This window comes from Macaca mulatta, chromosome 5 (assembly GCF_049350105.2).
Source record: "Macaca mulatta isolate MMU2019108-1 chromosome 5, T2T-MMU8v2.0, whole genome shotgun sequence".
NCBI lineage: Eukaryota > Metazoa > Chordata > Mammalia > Primates > Cercopithecidae > Macaca > Macaca mulatta.
In genome coordinates this window covers 182,334,547-182,340,556 of record NC_133410.1, presented here as the reverse complement: position 1 = coordinate 182,340,556, position 6,010 = coordinate 182,334,547, and the positions used below count along the sequence as shown (strand labels likewise).

General features: G+C 37.3%; 1 long non-coding RNA gene across 1 annotated transcript; it reads right to left on the bottom strand.

Annotated features, from left to right (window-relative positions):
* Positions 1–1,384: 1,384 nt before the first annotated feature.
* On the bottom strand, positions 1,385–4,353 carry LOC144340932 (uncharacterized). The gene is made up of 3 exons (XR_013417484.1): positions 4,220–4,353; positions 4,029–4,108; positions 1,385–1,830 (listed from the first exon to the last, which is right to left on the bottom strand). It is a non-coding gene; the product is annotated as an uncharacterized LOC144340932 (long non-coding RNA).
* Positions 4,354–6,010: the final 1,657 nt, after the last annotated feature.

Below are 6,010 nucleotides of genomic sequence, written 5' to 3'. Positions count from 1 at the left end.
GAAAGACTTGGAAGTCATGGTAATAGCAGCTTCTCTTAGGAAGTATTACGTCTTCTTAATTAGGGAAACAATTTCTCAACTAGAATACAGGAAACAGTTTCTAATATTTGGGACCCTGGAGTGACACTAACTGTACAATTTCTCCCTGGCAGCCATGTCTTTTCTTCATCTTCAGGGGCTCCATGTTCATTTCATGCCTTTGATCCAGCTGTTATGTTTGTTCCTTCCTTCGGAGGAAGCACAAAGTGCCACCTGTCTCCAAGTCTCCACATCTTCATTCTTAACTTGTATCGATATCATATTTTCATTAGAAAAAATTGTCTATGGTTTTGAAGGGGGATTTCCAAACTTTCAAACTGGATTCTAATTATATTATTTTATATCTATTTCCAAAAAGAAACCTCATACCAAAAATAAAATACATATATGCATATATAACTTAAAGCTTACAAAATTATAGTAAGTACGAATTCCTTAAATACAAGGTACATCTCATAAGTATTCTGGTATAGAACTCAAAGTAGGTAGAATTGAATAAAAGTGGATTGAATTTAATGGAGCACACAATTTCAACGTCATGGATTTGTGGTCATAAATTACCACATGTGAACTCTTCATACATCGTGATTAATCAATGAAGAACTATGAGTCAAAGAAAATAGGTAAAGTATACAAGTCTAGAAGTAACCATAGATGTACAGATAATTTTAAAAACAAACTAACGGTGTTGTCTTTTTATAAGTTAAGTCATTTCTTTTTCTTTCCTTTTTTTTAGTGATAGGATCTCATTCTGTCACCCAGGCTGGAGTGCAATGGCATGTCCTTGGCTCACTGCAGCCTCGATCTCCCGGGCTCAATCAGTCCTCTCACCTCAGCCTCCTGAGTAGCTTGAACTATAGGTACACACCACTTTTTCTTTTTCTTTTTTTTTTTTTTTTTCAGAGATAGAGGTCTCACTATTGTTGCCCAGGCTGGTCTTGAAATTCTACACTCAAGCAATCCTTCCGCCTCTGTCTCACAAAGTGCTAGGATTACAGGCATGTGCCATCATGCCCTGCTAATTTTATTTATCTATATTTTTTTAGAAACGGGATCTTGCTATATTGCCCAGGCTGGCCTCAAACTCCTGGCCTCAAACAATCCTTCTGCCTCAGCCTAACAAAGTTCTGAGATTACAGGTGTGAACCATTGCAATTAGCTTTCCTTTTTTAGGTTAAAAAATAAATACAACAAGAAGTTCAAATATTATTGTCCCCAATGGATTGTTTTGTGCATTGCACTTTGGAGACCACAGTAGTAGAGAACTGGAATTAAAACAACTATTCAAAGAAACTTGAGTCATGTTTATTTCAAGGAACCAAGGAATCATGGTGGTAAAGTTTTTTTAATTTTTAAATTTTTAATTGCTGTGGATACATAATAGTTGTACATGTGATATTTTGAAACAAGCATACAACGTGTAAGGGTAATTGGAATATCCATCACCTCAAGCATTTTATCATTTATTTGTGTTAGGAAGAATCCAATTCTACACCCGAAGTTATTTTGAAAAATTCAGGCAGGTCGCGGTCGCTCACGCCTGTAATCCCAGCACTTTGGGAGGTCGAGGCAGGCGGGTAACTTAAGGTCAGGAGTTCGAGACCACCCTGGCCAACATGGTGAAACCCTGTCTCTATTGAAAATACAAAAATTAGCCTGGCGTGGTGGTGCATGCTTGTAATCCCAGCTACTCGGGAGGCTGAGGCAGGAGAATCACTTGAACCTGGTAGGCGGAGCTTGCAGTGAGCCGAAATCGTGCCACCGCACTCCAACCTGGATGAGCGAGACTCCCTAAATAAAAAAAAAAAAAAAAGAAAGAAAAAAAAAAGAAAAATTTAGCATGTTTTTCCTAATTGTAGTCACCCTTATGGTGCTATTGCACACTACTTCTTATTCCTTCTATCTAACTGTATTTTTGTGCTCATTAACTATGCCTTTTTATCCCTCCTCCCCACTGCCCTTCCCAATTTTCATTGTAATAAGTGCTCCATCTTAGGCCAAGAAACAGTGACCACAGCAGCAAGACATTGGTTTCAGAAAGAGTTTTCATTGGAACCCTTGGTTCAAGTCCTAGAGCTCACAGGTCAGATTATAAACATAAAGCTACTAGAGAAAAATATAAAAGATTAAATAATCCACTAGTGCAAATAATCACAAACTGTGGGTTGTGAATGAAGAGTCAATTTGGAATTAGTGAATGAAAGTTGCCATTTAAAAAGAATATTAACCAGGACCAACAACATTTTGGCTTGGAGAGATACTTCCTTTTGGGAAGTGAAAACAACATACATGTTAATAGAGGGCAAGAACGAAGGATAATAAAGAGAGTATTTTTATTTATGTGATTAATATCTTTCACCTATAGATACAGAATTGAAATGTGAATTGCAAGTGCAACTTGGGGAATGGCCAAAGCTGAGAAAGTCTGATTTAATTGGTGTAGACTGATGAGAAGACTCAGATTAAAAGTATCTCTTTCATCTACTCTTAAATATTGTTTCCTGAGACTTACTTAAATGTTAGACCTAATACCATAAAAATCCTAGAGGAAAACCTAGGTAGTACCATTCAGGACACAGGCATGGGCAAAGACTTCATGTCTAAAACACCAAAAGCAATGGCAGCAAAAGTCAAAATTGACAAATGGGATCTCATTAAATTAAAGAGCTTCTGCACAGCAAAAGAAACTACCATCAGAGTGAACAGGCAACCTACAGAATGGGAGAACATTTTTGCAATCTACTCATCTGACAAAGGGCTAATATCCAGAACCTACAAAGAACTCAGACAAATTTACAAGAAAAAAACAAACAACCCCATCAAAAAGTGGGCAAAGGATATGAACAGACATTTCTCAAAAGAAGACATTCATACAGCCAACAGACACATGAAAAAATGCTCATCATCACTGGCCATCAGAGAAATGCAAATCAAAACCACAATGAGATACCATCTCACACCAGTTAGAATGGCGATCATTAAAAAGTCAGGAAACAACAGGTGCTGGAGAGGATGTGGAGAAATAGGAACACTTTTACACTGTTGGTGGGATTGTAAACTAGTTCAACCATTATGGAAAACAGTATGGCGATTCCTCAAGGATCTAGAACTAGATGTACCATATGACCCAGCCATCCCATTACTGGGGATATACCCAAAGGATTATAAATTATGCTGCTATAAAGACACATGCACACGTATGTTTATTGCAGCACTATTCACAATAGCAAAGACTTGGAATCAACCCAAATGTCCATCAGTGACAGATTGGATTAAGAAAATGTGGCACATATACACCATGGAATACTATGCAGCCATCAAAAAGGATGAGTTTGCGTCCTTTGTAGGGACATGGATGCAGCTGGAAACCATCATTCTTAGCAAACTATCACAAGAACAGAAAACCAAACACCGCATGTTCTCACTCATAGGTGGGAACTGAACAATAAGATCACTTGGACTCAGGAAGGGGAACATCACACACAGGAGCCTATCATGGGGAGGGGGGAGGGGGGAGGGATTGCATTGGGAGTTATACCTGATGTAAATGATGAGTTGATGGGTGCAGCACAGCAACATGGCACAAGTATACATATGTAACAAACCTGCACGTTATGCACATGTACCCTACAACTTAAAGTATAATAATAATAAATAAATTAAAAAAAGAAAAAAAATTGTTATATTGGTGACAAATATGGCTTGTGGTAAACAATTTTGTAGATTTTTAAGAAATTGCTTCTCCCAGTTCCTAACTTCTTTAAAAAAACTTCTTTTAAAAAAACTTCTTTAAAACTTCTTTAAAAAAACTTCTTTTAAAGATTGTTTTAAAAACTTAATAATTAATATCTATTAGGCATTACATAATTCATTCATTACATAACCACACAATAAGAAAATCCCTATCTCGCAAATGAGAAAATGGAAGCCTGGAAAGATTAAAAGACTTGCTGAGGGCTATAGAAACTGGTGACACCAACGTGGCCTACCTTCAAAGCCCATGATTGTTCCCGTTTTCGGAAGCTGTGAGATCAGGGGAAGGTAATACAGGATGTGATACATTGTCTTCCTTAAAAACAAGAACAGAAACATGAAATAAAGGAAAACAACAGAAAAATGTTTAAAAGACATGTAATTTGGACTTTTGTAGGCTTTAAAGAGAAAGTATAATTATTCTTACCACAGGTAAGGATGCTATGAAAACCCTTTGGGAAAACAAAGTCACCTTGGGGGCCATTGAGAACTCCTGACGAAGAGGGCTCAGCTCCCAGAACTGTTCAAGAAAGACCTCAGAAATCTCTAGGGGGCTGTCAGAAGAAAAGGTCTGAAAAGGGTCTGGAGAGACTGAAATTTGTCTGCCTTGGACTTTTCTTTTGACAATTCACATCCATCTTAAGCAGAATCATTGTTTATTCTTATTATGCCAGGTTTCCTTTTCTGGTCTGCAGGTTCTCCAGGGTTTCATAGGGTAGTAGTTTGAATTTTCAAATTTCAAAAGCATTGGGGATTTTGCAAAAACAAAATATAAAGGATACTCAGCAGCACAGTTTACTTAGGAGGTTTTAATCATAATAATCTGCATAATGTATGAGAATTTCTACCTCAGCTGCCTCTTTTCTTTCTCTTTCGTGTCTGGGAAAAAGCCAGGGATTTTTTTCGCTTCCTCTGATTTAAATACCTTATAAAATTTTGGTGGAAGCATTTTGTCCTATTCTGTCTTCCTGATTCATTTTCTGCTGTAACGAGCGAAATTAATTTGCAAGAGCTGCCACTGACACAGTGTAATAAACTGAGTCATAGGTAGAATCAGTGCCACCTTATGACCCTTAGCTGTCATTACTTCAAGGAATTTGGCATGGTCCTCAAAGGCCAGAATGCAATGTGGGTTTGCATCCTATAGCTTTTGAAATCTCAGAGACTCACTGCACCCATGGCTGGGAATGAACTGCAAATGCTGATACCGGTAACTAGGTGCCAAACTGAGGTGATCAGAATCTAATCTGAGCCAAAACGCATTTCTTTGCAGCAGGCATAAAGCAAGATCAGACTCCCATAACCCACACACAACACAGAAATCATTACTGAAGAGGTTCAACATCATCATGCCAGACACTAAGTGAGTTATTTCTCTCCTTCCCTGTCTCACCACAGTTTCCTCCCACTTGGTCACACATGGTAAGCGTTCATCTAACCCCGACCACAGTCCCTTAGTCTTATCAGAGATCTGCACTCCCCACCATTTGAACATGATGGGGTGCATATTTCCAATGTAAAAAGAATAATATTGTGATTTTCATTAACTAGTTGCCAGCTTGCATTCTCTTTTCTCCCTTTTTTTCTCTCTCAACAGCGCTTCTGTCCTCTGCCCAACCCCAGCCAGAAAAGATGTTGCTACATTCAGTGAAAAATTATTAGTAGTATATACATGAAATTTGATGATAACGTAGATTATTTTGTGTCATCTGCAGGCTGTCGCAAAACACTCAGCATCACTAAAATGTGTTGACCGGAAGGATGATGGTGTTGTCACAAGACTGAGGTCTTTTAAATTACTTTGTGACTTTCATAGCATTTAGAAAACGCAGAACAGAGTATTTTCTTGAACAGTATAGCCAAATGAAAAACTGGTTCCTAATGTACGTTATCTTCACCAATGAAGGCATAAAATAATAAAAGCAAACAAATTAAAAATTGTTAATAAAGTAATTACTAATAAAAATAAATAAAATAAAAATTGTTAGCATGTTTCATCCATGACAGTCATGTGTACAATTTTGTGATGTGCAAAATAATTTTGTAGTTAGGTATCAGTGTGTATTTTTACACATACTACCTTTTTTAAAGGACTGTATAAATTGACTAAAATATTTTCAGAGAGTTAATGAAGATGCAATATAGGAACTTGTTATTTCCACAAAGGACCTTTTAAATTTTTCAATGCATTTGTTTTAAAGAGGGCTTTGACCACACA